A 22,737-nucleotide genomic window follows, 5' to 3' on the forward strand; every position below is an offset into this window, starting at 1 on the left:
GGGGGATGTTTTCATTGTCCAGTTCTCATAGAATATATTTCTATGTATTTGGACTCTGAGACCTAGCCGGTTTATGTTCTAGCACAAAATTGTATAGCTTGATATTCCGCCGAATATGGGAGAGACTTGTATACCCTAGTGTTTGTAGATCTAAACAAAGTTCAAGCTAGCAGGAGCAGAATAAAATGTTAAGAAAAGGTAAAGCACATCTTCTCCCTCCTTCCGCTCCTCATTGGGACCCCACCCACTGAGACAGTGGGGCTGATCTATTGGAGCTCACCAAGGCCAGCTGGACTATGACTGAAAAAGCATGGGATAAAACCGGACTCTCTGAACATGGCGAACAATGAGGGCTGATGAGAAGCCAAGGACAATGGCACGGGGTTTTGATCCAATTCATGTTCTGGCTTTGTGGGAGCCTAGCCAGTTTGGATGTTCACCTTCCTAGACATGGACGGAGGGGGGAGGACCTTGGACTTTCCACAGGGCAGGGAACCCTGACTGCTCTTTGGACTGGAGAGGAAGGGGAAGAAGGGTGGGAGGAGGGGGAGGGAAATGGGAGGCTGGGAGGAGGTGGAAACTTTTTTTTTCTCCTTTTCTCAATAAAAAAAAGTAAAGTAAAATAAAAAAAAAAACCGATAAGGTAAAGCAGTAAATTCACGTACAAAGTTTGCAGAATTGAGATTGGCTCTAAGTTAATGAACAGCTGATGACTGGAACAAGCTTAGGGCAGCATCGTACATTCCTGTAGATGCGAGAAACAATGCATCTCCACCACAGAATTCATAAAAGTTCTTCAATAATAAATTAACCTTTATTTAAGTTAAGGTTTCTCTTCATAAGCTTTTAATTTTTTTTTAACATCTGACTCATTTGAAAGAACATTTGGCTTAAACTACAAGCACCTTGCATAGGCACACCAAAGTTGTTTCCTCTTATTAAAAATGCAAACGGTGTAAGTCAAATAAAGTGAACTGTGTATCTGGACAGACGCTTACCATAAATTTTACATTCTTTGAATTTCTTTAGTTTGAATTTAGAGAATTGGAATTAATAAACTGAAATCTTTGGTCTCCAGAAGAAATAAAACATTTTAAATTTCACCCAAGGTGAGAAGCTGTTTGGAGATTCCAGACATAAGTAGAGGAATTTTCAAACTCATTTCCCAAAGCACCTGCTACAGAAGCATAATAAAAATGGCAATGTGTGAGAAAGTTTTCTATATTTTTAACTTTATTTGTGCAGGCAGGCCACTAGCGTTTTTCATGGATCAAGCCAAGTGAGTTCAGATGCATGGAGAGCGCATCTCAAATGCTATTTTTCTCCTCCCCTTGTAAAAACTGAGTTACTGCAGCTGACTACACTTCCCATAATCCCTCTCGGGTTTCATACCACTCAGATAGCTCTTTTTTTTTTTTATCACGCCTTAGAATCTGACAGGCCAGAGAGAATTCTGATTTCACAGGGATGCTTGCATTCTATCCTGATGCCGTCTAGGAATGCAAATGCTCAGTGTCACACTGTTAAGTGGAGAAAGGTAAGACAATTAATTACAGGTTTTTATAGTTCTTTTTTTTTTGTAAGTGCTTGAAGAAACGGTATCTTCTTTACAACCAATGTCTTTGTCACTTTTTTTTTCTTTTGCTCAAGCTCTGAAAATCAAAATGCAAAAACATTTTGGCAATAGTACTGGCATGTGCATTTGAAATGTGACGTTAATATGATTACAAAGAATCCTCAGAGAAGTCTCCCTTAAGATGACAAAGGACTCTGAATACAACTGAGTGAATCGGGAAATAAGCTTTGCACAAATGATTGACCTACTCGAAACAAAAACATTAAGTTGCTATCTTGCCTGGTGTGTGTGCCATCATAGTCACAGAAAGACAGATGCCTTTAATTGCACAGAGGCTTCCTCTCTTCATAACTAACACTATCTAACCCATATGAATTATTACTTCATTCTCAAACCATTTTATGTTAGAAAGTACTCTTTCACACTTTGTCAATGGATCTTAATACTTAATATAAAAACATATTAAGAAAATCTTAATTAATTATAACAAAATTTATTACTGTGATAATAAATATCTTTTAAAAAACTACATCTTACTAATAGTGGATTAACCCTCTTTCCCCAATAGTGTGGATGGTGCTTCTGTCCTAAACACGTGCATTCAGATGTTGGGCTTGACTGCTTCTGCCTGGGATTGGTATAACTTGTAGGGCAATATGCCAGGTATGTGGTTCACACAGTTGCAAATTATTAAATCAATTTTTAGCAATTGATACAGTTCTTCTGAAAAGAATGAGGTACATGCATCATTTCTTTTCAATACAACTTTGCATAATTGGAATAAAATATAATTTGATCTATTAATCTAAAAGTATGCAAAATACTTAATATAATACAGAGAACAGCACTCTGAAATTGCAAAACTGTATAGTGTGTGGTCATTTTCTTCTCTGTCCCTTCTCTCAAAGAACAGAGAAGAAATTCCACAAAACATAGTCCTAGAATAGGGTATATTAAGAAACAATGAAAGCCACAAAGCAATCCCGAGGTAGTCAAGACTATGCAAGTCAAGCAGAAAACTCTTAGTTAATTTAACTCTTTCTGAAACCTCTACTTGGATACTGGCATTGGGCACAATTAATAAGATCACATTAAGCTAACCAGATTAAGTGTAAATAATTTTTAAGAAATAGGTAGCTATTCCACCTTCTAAACGGAAATTGGAGAATCTGGTTTTTATGGAGTTTCCTGTACCTGGGAAGGTAGCAAAGTGGCAGTCTTTACAGTCTGTTCTGATTTAACTTCAGTGTGCTATATAGAAAATTACGTCACTCTAGTCAGAGTTTCAATATTTTTTTCTGCTTAAAATGGTAACAGTGCTAACAAAAACCAGGATCTAGCACCATACATCCCTCTGTGATTTCATATATTCATCTTTACTTCTTTTAAACTACTGCTAACAATGGTGATACAAACAATACCTGGCATTTTTAATGCACAGGAATTAATATAATTGGAAGAAGAGACAGTCAAAATCTAAGTGAAACTCCAATGTTTCCACAGGTGGGCCAAATCCAGGATTTGGTGTTCTTAACCTTCCGCTGTTTCAATCTTTGTAATGTTACAATACTTCTAAAACTCCTCCTTCGGCTCCCTAATTTCATTGAAGAAAATGATCTTTGGTCTCAGAACTGACTTGGGTCTTCTGTTCTTTGTTCATAACTTCGCACTCTTTTTTTCTTGCTGAAATAAAGTTCTTTGCCATTAAGCTAACCACCTTTCATTGTGTGCCTTCTCATTTCCCCCAGTTGTTTCACTCCAAACAATCTAAGTTGATTAAACGTTCATTGTGCACAGCATCGAGATATAGGAGTGATTAACTCTCATTGAATACACTTCCTGAGAACATTAATGGCGAAGACCGAAGTAATTAATTGTAAAACAAAGCATGTTGTCAACAGCATCTGATTTCTTGTTCTAAAGGATGGGTTTGCTGCCAGACATGTTTCCTATACCAGATATTTCACCAACAACAGATTTCCCGAAAGATCTTCATGCACTCGCTGAATACCTTTGGCTCAAGTCCAAGTTCTTTCAGAGCTTCCAAGTTGACTTCTAACTTCAAGCTCTGCTGAGGTATGCTTGCAGGATGGAGATGTAGTCACAATCCACTCACAAGGCAGTAGGACCTGTTTAACTTGAAGCAAAAGAGCGGCTGTGTTGATGCGGCCCCGGTATGGGAATGGGCAACCTACGACTACTCTTTCTTCCTTCCTTTGCTCTTGCTTTCTCTTTCCTTCAATCAGAGCCCATCCTTGCCTTTGAATTAAATTCTGACTTGGTTGTGATAGTGAGAATCATCCTTAGGAAAGTCATAGTTACACTGAAGGGCTAGTTCAAGTTACCATCTGCCATTCTTCTCCTTTCAACCAATCCCGAACTTTGAGACACTGAAAATTGATTTTTTGCTGCCCTGGCCCATTATTGACAGGATTTGAAGAATTCCTAAACTGGTAGACTGAGTCGGGATCTGCTCTGGCCCAAAGGCTATCTTGCTGGTAAATGAGCATTTTATCATGTTAGGTCATAGCATGCAGGTGCTCAGTTTTGTGAACTTGTCACAAAATATTAAATGAGAAGCTGTCTCTATCCCATTGGCTTGTGGGCATGTCTGTGGAGCATTCCTGTGATCAATGATTGATGTGAGAAGTCACAGCCCACTGAGGGAGAGTCTATATTTTGCATGTATAAAAAAGCACACTGTCAATCCCCCTTGGTTTCTGCCGTAGACTGATCCCTTGAGTTCCTACCTTGGCTTGCTTGCCTCAATAATGGACCAAAACAAGCAGGTCAAATAAAGCCTTCCCTCCTCAAGTTGGTTTTTGCTCATGTTTTATCACAGCAGCAGAAAAGAAATCAAGACATACCTCTAAAGCTGCCTACTTAATTTGGTGCATAATTGTACTTACAGAAATCATGATTTAGTATAATGATAGACTGTACTCTGAGGCCATACTGTTTATGTTCTAGTACAGCAGTGATAAGCACAGGCTGTGTGTTGGTGTCCCCAACTGTAAAATGAGGAAATTAGTTTCATCTTTATAACTAGTTTTATTAGAAGTGAATTAATATAATATGTGAACAACTGTGGAACATTGCCAGGGTTTAGTTAATGCTGGTTGGCTGAATAAATAATAAAAAAATAATTCATTTGTTCCTGATTTGGAAAATGACTTAAATGTTAAGATCCAGTATTCCACACCTTTGCATAGCTCATACACTTTACATGAGGATGCTGTATTACATGTGTGCAAAGTTGGGATAGAAGTAACAGCCCTTAGAGTGATAGATTGGTGTCAATCAGATTTAAAGGTTGTAAGAATAGCAAAATCTCTGTAACTATTATTTTGGTAGATTGTTTTCCCATGAATCCCCAAATCATATGATGATAATAGAAGAATTTACAGAGAAATGTATGAACCAAAGATACGACATTGAAATTGAAACTGGCCCACATAAGCTTCATATAAAAGGGACATTCTTTATATAAAGGATTTTCATAGAAAAAGTAAACTGTGTCTAATGACAATTGGACAAATGAAGGAAGCCAATACTACTCAATGTGGGATGCTTTGACATATCCATTTTAGATGGCTATAAAGCCTTCGTATCTTCCTAAATGTCCTAAAATTGTTATAAAACACAAATTTTGAAAAGGTATTTAAAATTTTTCTTTCTGTATTCCAGTCTGGCTTGAAACTCTTCCTGTTGCCCCTCCTGTCATCAAACTCATGGCTGACTTGGTCTACAAATGACAGGACTAAGGCATGAGTCATGATTTCTGTTCCTAAATAATTTCTAAAGTAAATTTCTATTATCTATCCCCCTGAAAGATATGCAAAATAATACCAGCATTGTTGTAAACTGAATTGCTAGAATAATAATTCTCCACATAGCAAATACCGCTGAGGCCATTGGTATAAATGCAGCTTGACTCTTTAATTTACAAAAAGCAGAAATTTTGTCGCAGTCAGTTCTTGGGGAAGATAGAAAGCTATGTCTAATACTAGCGAATAGAGAAGCCTCAGAGAAGCCAACGCTGTTAGCACCTTGATCTCAAGCACTATGAGGAAATAGCTTCGGTAATTGAAGTCACACAGTTTGTCCTAATTTGTTTTATTAGGGGAGACGTGGCAAACAAACACCAATAGGCGAAATAGCCTGTTCTCATTTCAATAAATTATAATGCCAAATTAAAAACCAAAGGGCCATTTTTAATTTTTATGATTTCCACAGAGCACACACATTTCTAGTTCATCATCAACAAAGTTCTAGTGCTACCTTGACTAATTTCCCTAATCAATCACACAGCTCATCCTCAATGTTAGTTTAATCTACCACCACCTCTCTTTCATCCACCTCGAGCCCATCTCAAACCATATTGTGAAGCTCTGCTAGAGGCTCAAAGGCTTCCCCATACATAATATGAAAGAGTCTTATTCTCAGTGTAGAAAACTTTCACTTTCTCATTGTTTCTTCTGCCTGATGTTACTCCAGCTGCTGAGCATCCCACCCAGATCTCAGCTACTCTCGGCCTTGTCAGCATCTTTAGTCATTCTTAAAAAAGGTGTTCTCGAGGAAGGGTTTTTACATTTCTTAATCGACTGGTTGTTTTAAATTGGCTTGTTTTTATGTAACTATTACTATTATTATTATTATTATTATTATCTGAATGGATGTGAAGTCAGACCCATGGTGATGAGGATAGCTTAATAAAGAATACTGATTAGGATTTATACTGTACTACAATTGATTGTTGTTCTCAGAGTTGAAAACAAAAGCTGTAAAAAATATATACTTTTTGGTTCAAGATAGACATTAAAAAATCAAAGTTGATTCAGAGGCAGCAAAATTGGCCATATTCTGAAGGTCATATCAAACAAGTATTCTGCATTGGATGTATGAAATGCTTTTGGAAGAGGAATTCACAGTCCTCCTCATTCTTTTCCCAAACAGTCAAGGACAGACACTCAGAATGCTTTTAAGTACAGAAACTTACTAACCTTGCTGAACTCTATGACTGTCCAGGCTACCCAATTATTCTAACTACTTAATGTGGCAGAAGAGTAGCGAATATTGGATCCACCTGCAGTCTACTAACCAACCAGGCAGGCTTATGATTGACATAGGTACACATCCCATAATGACTTTAGCTGACTTATTTATGTTCAAGGCAAGTGATATCAGTGGTGGGAGGCTGTGGTATGTAACACTGGTGTGAGTGTCCAGGCAAAGGAATTCAGTAAAGTTTTAATATTTAAATTCTGGTATTCCATAGTCAGAACCCTAGAATGTCACATAAGATTCTCATAACAGCATCTCACAACAGAAAGAATGCAAAAACCCACGAGACAGGCTGTAACAGCTGCTATGAAACAGTGCCAGAAAGAAGTCAACAAACACTATTTGGGAAAGACTCACCTGTCCGTTTGTGTTTTCAAAATAAGCTAGTTAGTACCTGTGGGGGGGGGGGAAGAGATGCAAGATCATAGTTCAGATATGAGACAGAAGTTTTAAACTGGAGAATATAACATTCAGCAAGCAAATTAAATTACCAGAGAACTATGGTATCTTTAAAAGAAATTCTTAAGAAATAAAACTAGGTTGGGTATGGACGAAAAGATCGTATTTTTACACCACCGATGTGAGACTCCTTGAAATACTGGCTACGGTTTATTAGTTTAGTAATTCTTTTCTCAACAGTCTCTTAGTGTTCAAGTGTCCCCAGTGCTCAGAAGAGTGTACGCACTTGAGCGTGGGTGAATAAGAGGCTTTTCATACTAGGCGACAGCTGAGAACAACAAGAAAATAGGAGAGGGCAGCTTTTATATTCTAGGCATAGTCAGTCTATATCCTGAATATGCTTTCGTTAGATGAACTACATCTATACTCATGACTATCTGTCATTTCAATGTCTACAAAAAAAATGATACTGAGAAGTTCGCTTGGGGCCTTCAATATTCTCCAGTGTCTCCAAATACCTGGGTTTGAAATCAACAGCAAGATTTGTTGTGGTTAATTTTCTTGTTGCAACTGAACTGCAACAAAGAACAAAAGGTACTGAAAACCATTCTGCTCAGGCAGTGAGAGGGAGAGAAGCTTCCTCCATGCAGTTAGCGGTGGCACAAACCAACCAAGAAAATCTTTCACAATGGCCACTTCAGAAAATTTTGTGTTCCTGCTTCTCATCTTTCCCAATATTTGGATTTCACCCTAACTAGTATTTAAAAAATCTATGACACCAAAATTGATGAGGAAAGACTCTGAACATAATTGGTATGTTCCTCAATGATTTTACTGCCAAGTATTGTGATGAAAAAAACATCTTTTGGTATATCAAACTGAACTGCAAACTTTCATTTCTCTGGTTTGATATTTATAAATAGTTCTTATTCATTTCAACGACTTTTAGCACTCTCAATTTTTTGGTGTGTGTGTTGGTTGGGAAATCCTTTTCATATGTTACATAGAAATACAGACAAGTAAGTATGTCATTTTCATTTCCTTCTTAGATTGATTCATCTAATCAGAACTCTACTTTTATAGCTCTCTTATAAGTAAGGAAATTACACCATTGAACTTGGATGGCACCATCCTTCAAAATAGAAAAATGGATAAATCAGGGGTCAGTCCTCCACTGACCTACAAATGGTTAAATCTAACATATATTCTAGAATATTACTTCACATTAACTAAACTGATTTAAGTCAGATTTTTAAAATATCAGGAGGGGAGTCTTGGCCAAAATAAAAGGAGAAGCCTTTATCTCATTTGTCCTTTGATCCTTGTTTGTATATATGACATTTTCAAGAAAAATCTAGTTTTATATAGTTTCCTTAAAAAGCTTAATTTCACATCTGTATTGTAGAATAGCATATTCGTCATCTAAAATAAGTGTTACTTTCTATAGTAAATAAATTTGAAATCTCATCCTTTAGCCAATTTGATATATTCAGTGCATCAACATTGTCTTCAACTATGGTGAACATGGAGAATTGGGTGCTGCGTGAGATAAGCCACACATAGAAAAAAATATCTCATGATCTTCCTCTGATGCAGAACTTAAAATAAATAGTAGAGCAAAAAGGTAGTGAAGATTAGAATGGTGCTAACCAGAGGCTAAGGATAGAAGAGGAGAGAGAGAGAAAAATATGGGTCAAAGATTTCAAAGTTTCAATGATATGCATTCTAATGGCGCCTGGTTAAGTATTAACTGTACTTGTAAATTGTGTTAGCCTTGGATGAATTCCAACTTTGGCCTACCATACCTAGTAGCTCATTAACTCATCTTTGTTTTCAATATCAAAGGGATCATCCTGTGAAAGAAACAGATGAACCTACACATGGTTGTCTTCTTGCCAGTTGGTTTCTGGGGATTTTATATATAAAGGGACATGTGGATACTTCCCCTAGGCTGTCTGCTTTGCTACTGTGCCTGTCTGTTTCTAGAGAAAGAACACTACCTCTCTTAAGACTTACACATACACATACATACAGTCTTACATATAAGACTGTATAACTACGTTATGGAAAATAAGTAATGTTTCTAATATTGTCTTATGATAAAAAGATGCTCATATGAGGTGAAGCTAAACTGTGTCATTTAGAGTGCAACTAGTCAGTGGATGGTCTTACAGACCATGGCATCTTCCAATGATACAGCACATTAATGGCAATATGAAAAAATAAAATGTAGCAGCGTAGTACCAGAACTAAGAGATGACTTGCAGTTCCATGGGATCTGACACCCTCTTCTGGCCTCTAAAGGTACCAGACATATATGCTGTACACATATGTACATGCAGGAAAACACATATGAAAGTCAAAATATTAAATATTTAAAAAAACATTTTTTTCATATACTTTGAAATGCTCAGAAAAAAAACCCGAATTTTATGTACTATATTTATACAAGTTAAGAAAAGAGAGCAATTTAGTACTGGTATATTGAATATTAATTTTTTATTACATGTGGTAATGAAATAAGGAAATAATTGCAAAGGCAATAAAAATATAATTTTCATTGCATTATTGATATAATTTTTATACCCATGCCCAACTACAAAAATTTAGATTCCATTGGTACAACAAAGTACCCATGTCATGTATTAAATGAAGAGTGTTGAATATCAAGAGTAGATAGTAGATATATTCTCTGATTATCCTTTATAATAGTCCTTGACTTTCTCTATAAAAAAGCAATATTTTTCTGGATGTGGTAGGGAAAAGACAATTGACTGCGTAGCTGATGAAAAATACTTAATATTTTCCTTCAAATAAACAAAGATTTCTTTAGAAAGCTGATGTTAATCTGTGAGTCATTGTTGAGAATTTAAGAGGAACAAGAAATATTACCCTTTGAATAAGTAGTAAGAAAGTTAATGACCCAGATTTACTTTCTAAATTGTACTGCTTGGGAAAAGAAAACTAGTTCAATGGCCTGTGTAAAAAAACATAGATACATGACCATAAAATCTATTATTGAAAATTCTGTAGCTAATTAAAATTGTCTTGAAATGGGATAACTAAAGTTTTCGAATGTACGTAGGCATCCTACAAAATGAGCACCTAGTCACATTTTTATTATGACTCTAAAACACTAAAGCAGGTTTGGAGCTCTTGACCCAACTAGGACATCCAAACTGTTCAAGTCCCAGGTCAGTACATATACAAGGACTACGATATCCCATTAAGATAATTGCTATAATTCCACCAAATTTAGATATCAAAATTATACAATTTTAGGCCTAAAAGTAGCATCTGCAATAAGTCTTAGAATATTGGGTTCAATGAAAAACTTATTTTTCAAAAGTACCAAACGTATAAACCTATTTATATGTTAACTCCATTTCTTCTCAAATATTTATTCCCAATGCCATAAAATATTAAAATTAATGAAAAATAGAATGTTGAAATGAATTATTCAGTTTTCAAATAATTATTCTGTTTTGGGTGACTTAAGACTGAAAAGCAAATGGAAAATGTGTTGTGAAAAATCAAAAGGAAAGGCTGCCTCACTAGATGATTGCGTACAAAGCCCAGCTCCACCAGTCTTCAAAGTTTAGAGCCACAGTTAACATTAGCCATAAGCTTAAATGCCAGTGTCCACTCTATTAGCTTTCCATAAAAATATGGTTTAAACATGTGTATACACAAATGTTGTTTTAAAATATTAGTTTATATTACCTATTGTAGAACTAATATGCTACTAAAAACAAAGTATGAAATATACCTGATCAAAAGTTGATTTCATTTTCTGTTGGGAAAAAAATTAGCACTTGGATCTTAAAGTTTAAGAAAAAATAAAATGTGAGAAAGGAAAGATGTATGCCTAGTTTACTCACAGACATTACACATTCCCCACAGAGTAACCAGGTCCCCAATGCTAATAAAATTGCAACTAACTTCTTTATTAAAACTGAATGGCATTCTGTTAAACTGAACAATCCCACTGCAGTTCAGTCCTATAAGCTGTAGTGAACAGATAAACCACTTATAAGACATAATGAAACAAGAATCTCTTTAAAAATACATGAAGGAAAAATGTGTTTTCTTTATGAGCTCCACAAATTTGAAGCATATTTTCATTTCTTTCGGGGATAGCTTCCAGAGTTCCATTGATCTTGTGACATGGGAGGTTGTTACCAGGGCCCGTATGACAGTGTGGATTAAGTTGGGGTTTGACAAAATGAGAGCAATCAGGATGATTTTTTTTTGCCTACTTGCTAATAAACACTTGAGTAAAACAATATCAGGAATTAATGATATTAGTCAATTTGATATCTGTCTGCCTACCTTTCCCTCTTTCTTCTTTCCTTCTCTTCTTTCCTTTCTTTCTTCCTTTCCTCCTTCCTTTCTTTCTACCTTCTTTCTTTCCTTGCCTCCTCTCCTTTCTTCCTTCATCGTTTTTCTGTCCTTCCTTCCATACTTTCTTTTAATTTATTTTGATTTTGAGGTGGTTTCCAAAATATTACAAAGGGAAGTAGAAGGAACTTTTAGGCATGGAGATAGGATAGTCTCTAATTTTCATAGAAATTCAGGGAAAAAAATATGAAGCTTCAGCAACCACTGTGACTATGGGTAATTTACTTTACTCTTTGTCATATATTTATAATGTTTTATTTATGTGTTATTGGAAGGAAAGAAAGTTTTGTTCTTCATCGTAATGTCATTTTGTGAAGGATGATTGAGAAAAATGATTTGGGGGAAGGTGATCTTTAAGATGTTAATATTGCCTAATACCCCTTTTCTGATCTCACCCATTTTTCTGTATGAGTCTTCATTTACAAAGTTATGATTCCTTGAGAATATTTTTAATTAAGTTTAGAAAAATTTATTGGTACAAAAGATATATGGGATAGAGCCCAAAGATTCACTGTGGTTGCTCCATCTTCCTCTTCCCCATGAAATCTTGTGTGCAACCTGGTATCAAAGCATCATTAACATGATTAAACCAACCTATTTGCTGAGGTAACAAAATTGGTTAAAAATCTTAGGCTTCAGTAAAGACATAATACAGATGATCCATTTCATTATACATGGGACCTTTCCACATTTACTGATTGCCTGAATAATTTGAGACTTTACTCAAATAGAGTTTCAATAACACTTTTCAGAAAAACATCATTTTCATTTTTATTTTTTAAAATGGCATTAATCTCACTTCTGATTAATGGTTTAGCTGGGTCTGAAACTCTACTTTTGAACCAGTTTTAAATCCTTTACCAAGAGCATTTATACAACTTTATTATTGTATTATTATACTTATCCTCACATTCTGTTTTTGGTATTATAGTTTTTATTGATAAAATTATTTTATTCAGAATTTCATTCAAGTTTATAGTGCATTCTTATTACTTTTACCTTTCAACCTCTCCTATGTCCTTCCTATCCTAATCAACTCTGAAGACTTTAGGACCTCATTTCATAGGTTTTAACTAGGTTACAGAATCAAGTATGAACTCCTTTTAAACTCAACCAAAAATAACTTGGTTGCCCTCATAACAGATATGTATGCTGCTATTGCAACAGTAGACATATCCTGCCTGTTGTTTAGTATTGTAGTTCATGGTTGCACAGCTAGGTGAGATTGATGATGCTTCTTCTTTCTCTGCATCCTGCATAACATATTCCAGCATTATGAAATGAACCATTAGGATGAAACTTCCTGCTCAGGTCCAACTTGAATTTCCTATGTTTTCAAAGAGGGTGTGTGGTGTCTTCAGTAATATGGTTTTATGTAGTTATGGTGCCTAACTAAAAGAAGTGGCAAATGCTTATATTGTTTGGGAGGCTCTAGAGTCTCCCCAAGTAACATTTCACATAATGAGTTATTCTACTACTGGCTTGGAGATTTTTATTTCAGAACCCATGGCTTCTAGAAACAGCCTTATCCAATATAGAAGGACATCTCCATCTTCATTCTAATTTATTTCTTTTTAATTCATGATTTTTTTCTTTTTCCTTTTCCCTTGTCTTATTCACATAACTTTAAGTTCTTTCTCAGAAAAAATAAACAAAAATTCCACAACAAATCCCCCTCAAACCAAGAAAACAAAACCCTAATCTTGAAGCCATTTTATCAGTGCAGAACACCTGGCACAGATCCATGTCTGTGAATGCTATTTCAGGTTCTGTGAGTTCATATGAGTTTTGCTCATATTCATTTAGAGAGGCTTGTTTTCTTGGTGTCCTCCATCCCCTCTTGCTCTCTCTCTCCAAACAAGATCTCTGTTCCCTACAGTCCCTTGCTCTTTACATAGCATCTGTAATTTTATGGCTCAGCTTGGTTATCATTGACTTAAGACCTAATAGCCACATATAAGCAAAAAATAACAATTGTCCTTGTGGGTCTTAGATACCTCACTCAGAATGAATTTATTTCTATTTTTTTATTTTTATTTTTTATTTTTTGGTTTTTCGAGACAGGGTTTCTTTGTGGTTTTGGTGCCTGTCCCGGAACTAGCTCTTGTAGACCAGGCTGGCCTCGAACTCCCAGGGATCCACCTGCCTCTGCCTCCCAAGTACTGGGATTAAAGGCGTGTGCCACCACTGCCCAGCTTAATTTTCTTTCTAGTTCCATCCATTTGCCTGCAAATTTCATGATCTTATTTTATTTTTTAGCAACTGGGAAATACTCCATTATATAAATGTCCCACAATTTCTTTGTCCACTCTTCTCTTGAGTGACATCTAGGTTGTTCACAGTTTCTGGCTATTATGACCATGGTTAAATAAGTGTCTCTATGGCTGAATGAAACATCCTTTGGGCATGTGCTGAAGAGTAGAAGAGTTGGATCTTGAGGTAGATTCATTCCCATCTTCCTGCGGAACCACCACACTGATTTCCAAATTGGCTGTAAAAGTTTGCTTCCCTACCAGCAATGGATGAGTGTTCCCCTTATTTCACATCCTTGTCAGCATGAGCTGTCACTTGTTTTGCTGATTATAGCCATTCTGACAGCTGTGATATGACATCTCAAAGTACTTTTGATTTGCATTTCCCTGATGGCTAATACGTTGAACATATCTTTGTGTTTCTCAGCGGTTTGAGTTGCCTCTATAGACGTTAAATTGGTTTACAAAATAGTGGCCTTCCATATGCCCCTTTGACACATAGTTTTTCATTGTTAACTCTCCTCAGCTTCTTCTTTCCTCTCAAATCTCTACAGCTTCTGTATTTCTTCCTTTATTCCCACAATACCAATATTATACTAACCTCTTCCAAGGTATTTGACTTAATGTCTCCTCTAGTTTCTCAGTCTTTAGAAGAACTCACGTGAAACACACAGATCTAAAGAATCAAATGTAGAAACCATATTCGAGACAGATTATGTGACATCTGCCTTCCTGGGAATGGGTTATTTCACTGAGTTTATTTTTCTATCTATATTTACAATTTTTTCATAATTTATTTTTTCTTTAGAGCTGAGGAAAACTCCTTTATATATTACATCATCTATTCATCACTTAGTTGACATCTAGTTAGACCTGGTACATTTTCTGTCTATTGTGATTAGATCACCACTGAAAATGAATGATCAGGTTTCTCTGCAATATGACATAGAATCCTTTGGGTATATGCCTGACAGTTCTATAGCTGAGTCCTATGGTAGTTCTATGCATAGCCTTTTGACACCTTCACATTGATTTCCATATGGCTTATCAAGTTTACAAAACCATTAACAGTGAATAAGGATACCCCTTTCCTGGCATTCTTTGTAACATTTCCTGTCATGTGGTTCCTTCTTGTAAGCCACGCTGCCTGATGTGAAACAGAATCTCAATGGCATTCTGTTGGAATTGGAATATAATTAACATTTTCATCAATAATGAAAGGGGTTGTATTTATAATTTATTGATATTTAAGAAATAGCTATACATTCACTTTCCAATTTAGAAAATTACAACCATTAGGAGAGCTGGTAACATTCCTTAATCAAAACCACACATCATCATTTTTTAAATTTTTTGATATTTAGAATATGTCTTCTGTGTTCCAGAGGGAAAAAATACAAATATTATAAATACAGCAGTGCACATTTTACTCTCAGTAAGGAAAGTAATTTGCCAGTGAAGAAAGTCACCTTGCTGAACTGACTCACTGGTATCTTAAATCATACACTCCTCTGCATGCCTGTACTCTTCTTGCCAGCACTACAAGTAAATTTCTATGTACTTTGCCTGCTATTCATCTCTAGCATCCTTTGAGCTGCACTAAAACCAACAAACTTGAAATTCTATTCTCTCACAGTTCTTCAAATCTCTGTTTTCAATGTTAGTAATTCTTGCCTTGCTCTGTTTCTATGGTGATCATTGTCATCAAACCTTTTCTGGTACGCACACTTAGCCCTCCGCTTCTGGTTTGTCAACCTCTTGTGATGAAAACTGCTGTAAAGATTTATCCATCCACCGCTTCTGTAACTGCCCCCACATAGCTGAGCATAGATGGAAATGAATGCATTGGTCTTTCTGTGTTAGCACCCTCCTGGTCCAGCCTCCCATAAATGTCCACCCGACTACTTTCCTGTTTGAAGGCTTTTGTCTTTCTTGTACCCTTGCTCCACAGTCACCCTCTTTACTTTTCATATGAGTCACCGCTCTGCACCCTGGCTGTCAGTTCAAATATCACATCCTGCGGAGTCCTTTCCTGACTGCAGAACACAATATGTATATTCTATTTTAAGTTCACATTTTTGTCTCACATAGTCATTTTCTCTTAAGACATCCCATTCGTTTATTTCACAAAATAAAACACATATTTCCATAGGAAAGAAATTATACTGAGGTGATGTTTTTATGACATTTAAGAAAAATTTCTGATGCAGTAATGTACGTGCTTTTTTATTAACGCATTCAACCATAAGATTTGGGTGCAGATCCAGCAATTACTGTAATTGCTCAACAATGACGGGAGTAAGTGATAACTGTAGACATCTCTAACGCTATGCTAAAATACAAAATATCTGCAACTTCTACTGGTAAAACTATACAAGGAGTGCTGATAGTATTGAAGTTCACTTATAATTTAAAAATTATACATTTAAGAGATTTTTTATAAACATGAATATAGATATTTTTCTCATATAAGTTGACATAACAAAATTTTTCATGCACATCTTAAGGGTCCATGAACCCTGTGTTCTAAAGTGGGGAGACTTCAGTACCTCACTTTCTACACATAAATTTCTTTACTTTAATTATTAAGGACTCATGTATATAAATCAAACATATGTAAAAGATTGAAACTGAATGTCAGTTCCCTCAGCACTTCCATGATTAGAGACTGAGATAAAAGCCATGGAGGTACACAGTAGACATGGCAGAGGATGTGTATCTAAATGCGGCAACAAAAAGGAAAGATATCTCTGTCTAGTGGAACTGCACAGGTCTTTAAAGAAATCAAGAATCTCAAGTACCCTACAATAAATTTCAAACACTTGCACCTGCCCCTTCTACTGCTACATCACATCTCTTCCTTGGACCACCAGTCATTAATAAAGAAACAATAATCACACAGAAAGAAGTAACAAAAACAAAGCTTTTACTGCCATGGAGTCACTGATTTGTATTTATTTTCTTATCCCTTTGCTCTTTACCCTCTTCTTTTTCGAAGACTTTCTTGAAATCATAGGCATCAAGTTGTATTCGCTGAATTAGTTAAGGACTGAATTTACTACTAAGTAAATTACATTTTTTAGAGGATGACTTTTGTGTTTAGCTTATGTATTTTTTTAAATTTAAAGATAATGAAGAATGACATATTGATGAGTAAAAGAAAATGTTTCTCTTTGCTGCTTGCTCATAAGATAGTCATGCGAAAATCTGCAGCGTGAGGCCCTGTAATAAAAAACATGGTAATGAAGGTCTTATATGATACGAAGGGGAATTTTTTCATGGGTTGGTACCCACTAAGAAGTAGCTTCCTATAATTTACCTTTTAAAAGCTATGCGTAGAATATTAGGCCTAGCCTTGAGTAGAAAAACAAACTTCCCCAATTTTAGAGAAAATTCCCCCCCCCCAAATCTTGTCTATTTATATACAAGTATCTAGGATTCTCTAAGGGAATCTTTATATCTTTGTGCAGGTAGGTGGAAAGTGAAATGTTCTAAAGGAAGGGCGGAATTAGGCAAGCGGGTGGGAGGAGTAAGTGAGATGCTGTAGGCAGGAGCAAAGTACAACAGTGGGCTAGGAAGATATTTGACCTGGATGTGCGTGGGGAGAAGGCAGTGAGTTTTGGGAAGAGCACTGCGAGCTACTTGGGAGAGAACACTGTAAAATCATCCCGTGCTGTACAGACTAGAAGTTGAGGTGCACAGTTCAAAAGACACCCGGTCTGTGCCTAGCTCTCAATGGGGGAAGACCTGCACATTCTCACCACTCTCAGACACACTGATGAACATTTGATGACTATGTCTTCCCTTGATACCTAGAGCAGCAACTTCATGACATTTGCTGGCACCGTATATGCTCTATGAAATGTAAGGTTCCTTGAACATGAGGATTTGTGCTCGCAGAGTAATTCACTTGCCCCTCAAGAAGTTTTCTTATAGACTTTCAGATTCTAATATGAACCAGTGTTGTGGACTGCCAGAATACACCCCAAGTCTATGTGATTTGGGATCCCGTTCTGCATTTCCTATTTACTATATTCCATGCAGCACAGTTTTCCCTGAATAAAATGAGTTAATGAAGAACCAGGCTCAGCAGATAGATTGTAAATTCTCCCAAAGAATTTACTAAGAAGCGCTGTGCTTCCTTAGTTTCTGATGTCAATGTATGTTTTATTGTGTGTCAGATCAGAATCGCTTGTTTTGACTTGTTAGAAGTTTATCATTTTATCATTTTTTCTTCCTGTATCAAGAAACATACTTTATGTAATGTTTTGTTCTACAAGTTGCATTTATATTAAAATGACCAAGTGTAGTTGCGTTTACTCAACATTTATTAAGAATATAGAGGTTGAAAGTTTGTGAAAAATATGGAAACAAGGAGAATAACATTAAGCGTGAAATGCTTCAGGTATACAAAATAACCATAAAGGAAGACTAGGTTGTACAGATTATTCCTAAAATAGAGTTAGTTGTTTTGTTTCTTGCTAATGTCCATAAAATATGGCTTTTACCTTATTCTTAAACACATATTGATATAAAACATATTTCTTAAATATTTTTAAGTTTTTAAGGAATGAATAATATTTCTGGCCTGCATATTCATACCTTAAAGAGAAAAGTGTACTAAAGCAGAGGAAACTAAAAGCTAACATTCAAACATCTGATTCTTAAATAAGTTAACTCAAAGACGAAGCTAAAACACCTGTGTTGCCAGTTAATCCAACACAGGGCATACAAAAGTCAGCCTTTTGGGTATGTATTTTATGTAAAAGTTAACTATTCTTTTTTAAGGATTCTCTGTAAGAAAATTTTAAAATCCATTTTTTTTTATTTCACCAAGCTTGGCACTGGAAGTTAACACATTAATTTATTTGGGGGAATGTGTTATTTGTATGACTCATGTACTTATTTGTAATTCATCTTGTTCCAAAGGAACAAAGTCTATTATCAGGCTAAAGTCAAAGGAGTGAGCATTGACACTTAATTGGCAGGTCTTCACAGCAAGACCATGAGAGCACTTGGGTGAAGAGCAATAGGGTGGTGCTCCCTAAATGGCCTCACAAATATACTGCAGTTACTAATGGAAACCATATAGGGGCAGAAAATTGAATGGCTATGTACATATGTTCATAGAAATACCTGACGGAAAAACGTCGAAGGAGAAAGTGTGTGAATGGTTACAAACCCACTTAAGGCATTAAATTGACCTGATAACTTCTGGTTAAATCTGAGGGAAAAAAATGTAAGATGCAATTCCATTCATATAAAATAAAATTAAAAAAAAAACCCTATTGACAGCTGCATCCAAGTTCTGTTTTTAAGTTACTCTGCTGTGGTACTGGAGTAGCAGAGGAGGAATCTATGCTGCTGGGGGTACAAGGACATCCCAGGCATTGGAAGCAACCTGTGCAAGATTTATAGCTGCTTAATGATGTACATTCATTTTATGAAAACTCCTAAAGCGACATGCTTCCAATTATTATTTTTTTCATTTTTCTGTTTGTAATAACTTAGGAGCAAGTATTTTAAAGCTTCCTCCTCGAATAGCCACCTCTGCACTGTGTCCATGCATGTAAGGATGATGGGGCAACACAGATTTCTCCTCTAAATGTAGAATGTATTCAAAGCACAGAAATCAGGCGTTTTCTTTAAATCTGGTGCTAGCTGACATCTTCAACAAAAATAATATTGTTGGTTGACTTCCCTGAATATTAAATATCATTTAAATGGCAAAATACTTCCTGGACAAGTTTGAGCTACTTAAAAAGATCAGTCAAATTCTGTAAAGAAAATGTGACCTGGATCCTTAGTTTTCTTTGTCTTTCAAACTGATGACACAAACATTGTAACCTCAAAGTCTTATGTAGTCTGTATTTGGCTTTACTAAGTACTTATGTTCCATAAATATTTTGAAAAATAGAATCAATCAAGTAACCCCTCTATTTTATTTATTTTAAATGCTTAGAAAGATTAAGTTGTGTTATACGTTGGGTTTCTGAACCTTAGTCATCTCCCTTACAAAATATAAATACACAACATTAAAATAAAAATGAAACCAGGTGAGGAATTTACAAGTTTAAATACTTGAAACTGAATTTACAAAATTAAATCTTATGATTTTAGATGCTCTCATCTAGTTTATTTAATTTTGTTCTTGTTCATGTGGAGATAAACTAATGTCTTTTGTCTGCATGTTTTATTATAATTCTTAAATGTATTAGGGAGGTTTCTTTTAGGCTGTCATGGAACTTATTGGGTATACCAGGTTGACCTCTAATGTACAGGGAGTGAAACACTCACTTTTGCCTCCCCTGGGTGCTGAAGTTAAAAGCTTGAGCCACCATGCCAAGCTTGAATATTTTATTTTTAAAAACTCACCAAAGTCAATTGATAGTTGGTCTATGAAATACTTTGATTAACTCTGATTTAAAATCTTAAGATATAATCAAATTTAGAGAAATGTATAAAATATTAATGATTGGACAAGTAGGTTTGTTTACAAAGTAGACTTCAGAGTTTTACACAATACAATCAGTTGATAAAAGAACTCTACACCTAAAATTATTCAAGAAAGCTGATTCATACATTTGAGTATAACATTAGCTGGTTTTAGAAAACATTATATGCACTACACATGCATGTGCACGTGTGTGTGTGCACGCACATACATTGTGTACTTTAACAATTCACTTTTTAATATATTTTAGATCATAGCTAAATTTTAAACAATAGATGTTCATCACGACTGTGACAGGTTTTTTCCACTTGGCACATTCTGGAGCCATCACTCGGAAGTGAGTCCAAAGGGATTGTCTAGATTAGAATGGCCTAAGGCTGTCTCTGTGGGGATTGTGCTGATTATGCTAATTTATACAGACGAGAAGTGGATGGCACCGTTCCCGGGTTTGGGTCCTGGACTGTATAAGAAAGTAAGGAAATGAACTGAGCATAAGCTAGCATGCAATTATTCTCTGTGTTCTCGAGTAATGGCTTCATGGATGTGGCTAACAGCTTCACGGATGTGGCTAACGGCTTCGTCGCTGTGACCAAATGCTTCACTTCTCCGCTGCACTGGCTTCTCTAAAACGACAGTCTATCACCTGAAATCATAAATCATTGCATCCTTTCTCCTTTAAAAATTTCTCCTTCATGGTTTTTCATCAAAACAACAGTAAAAGAAACTAGGACAATGACCAATTCTTAGTCCATTGAGTTGATGCGCAGACAGACCTCTCTCCTCAAAAAGGAAGAGCAGAGAACTCATTATCTAGGCAAATATGATTGGCGCTGATCCTGGATCACAGGTTCAGACGGCTTCAAATACTGGTTTGCAATTTGGTGGCAGCTTCATGAAAATGTTGTGGAAACAAAGGATAGTCATAAAGACATTAAAATGTCTTCGTGGGAGTATCAGGTAAGGGGACTTAAGTAAAGCAGGAAGAACTCTGGCGTAGCCTCGAACGTCTTCAGGTGGCATTCTTTGCTTTTGCATTGGAGGACTCCAAGGCGCTGTTTATTTATTCCAAAAGTGTTTACCTTCTAGTCACAATGGTATTAAAGAATGCAAGGTGGTGAACAATAATTTGCTGGCGTAAGAAATAACTTGGCTCTAGATTTGCAATACTCTAACTGTCCGCAATCATTGCAGTCCACCAATCAGCTTTATAGATTCTTGAGGTAGCTTCTTTTCATCTGGGAACTTCAGTTAACAATTTGCATCTAATTCTTTATCCTCACATTGGGTTCTACCAAAGACTGTTTTGACATCATCATCTCAAAGCTCATCTTCAATTTTGATTACTGAGTTGACATTAGCTCTATAAATAACCCCGATGTTGCATCTAAACCCCTGTGTAATTTATTTAAACCGAACAAAACCATATCACAATCATTCTAATTCATTTTCCTGGTAGTGGACACAAAGTCACTGATGATGTAATGGTGGAATTTTTGTGGCATTAGTATTAATGACATTCTTTTGCTAATGAAGCCACCCGCTTCGTTCCACATTTCATAGACTCATAAGAAATTTGGAATTGAAAGGGCATGATTTGAGCTAATGAAAAAATCCATCCTTATAAAGTAAACCACAAACAGAAAAAACAAACATCTGACTTGCTCAAAAAACTCCAGCTTCCAAAGTGTACTGTTTTACAGCAATTTCTCTTTTTCACATGTCTCTTCCTCTCTGTAGCAAATCATGAATGTCAACATTCTATTTAAGTTAATGTTTGTCATCAGTTTCTTAGAAAACTTAAAACAAAGCTAGTATGTCATACACACTGACTTTTGTTTACTTCAAATTTGTTCCTTCCAAAAGTTTACTATAGAATTAAAATAACAAAAATTGATAAAAATCACTATAGCAAGGCCATAGAGAACTGTTTCAATATATTCTAGGAAAAGACTGCCCAGATTCTATTTTATATTTAAAATTTCTTTTCTATAAGATCTAAAGTTGCAGTTGACCCCCTTCCACTCACTGTGATAGCAGGAGATCCACTGTTAGGAATTTCATGTATTTGCCCTCAAGGCTTTTGTGCTGGAGGGCTGTCACCTGCCATGGCAAAGTTAAGAAGTGGTGATTGATTGGTGTTGTTAGTAGAATCAAGTATTATTGATACTGAATATGCATTAGTATTATTATACCGATACTGAATATTAGCCACTTACCAAGAATGTATTCTAAGAGAATGGCTAGCTATCAAATCCAACTGTTCTCCGGTAAAATCATTTTAATAAACAATCTTCCTGTCTCTAAAGAGAAATGTAACTTATTTCTAGGAGACTCATAAGGTTTTGCTGTGTTTTATTTCAAAATAATTCAGCTTATAGAAATTAGAGTCTAAAATTATTTTGACTTTTTTTTATAAATTTGATTCTTAAAATAGATATCTGTTGAAGATACAATGAGATAATTTCTACATTTTCAGACAATCCCAGACAATAATAGCTTATTGTCACCATTTCCTCACCAAGTCATTCCAATGTTCCTCATTGACATTTAATTTAATCAGTAAAGTGAGGCATTTTTGCATGTCCTTTTAT

The 22,737-nt window shown here is 35.7% G+C and overlaps 1 long non-coding RNA gene across 1 annotated transcript in view; it reads left to right on the plus strand.

Moving 5' to 3' along the window:
- The first annotated feature begins 1,440 nt into the window (after positions 1-1,440).
- LOC142838584 (uncharacterized) overlaps positions 1,441-22,737 on the plus strand; it is a 188,160-nt gene continuing 166,863 nt past the window's right edge. The window contains exon 1 of the long non-coding RNA XR_012908600.1: positions 1,441-1,537. This is a non-coding gene — a long non-coding RNA (uncharacterized LOC142838584). The remainder of the gene's footprint in view (positions 1,538-22,737) is intronic.

Source organism: Microtus pennsylvanicus, chromosome 20, assembly GCF_037038515.1.
Source record: "Microtus pennsylvanicus isolate mMicPen1 chromosome 20, mMicPen1.hap1, whole genome shotgun sequence".
Classification (NCBI taxonomy): Eukaryota; Metazoa; Chordata; class Mammalia; order Rodentia; family Cricetidae; genus Microtus; species Microtus pennsylvanicus.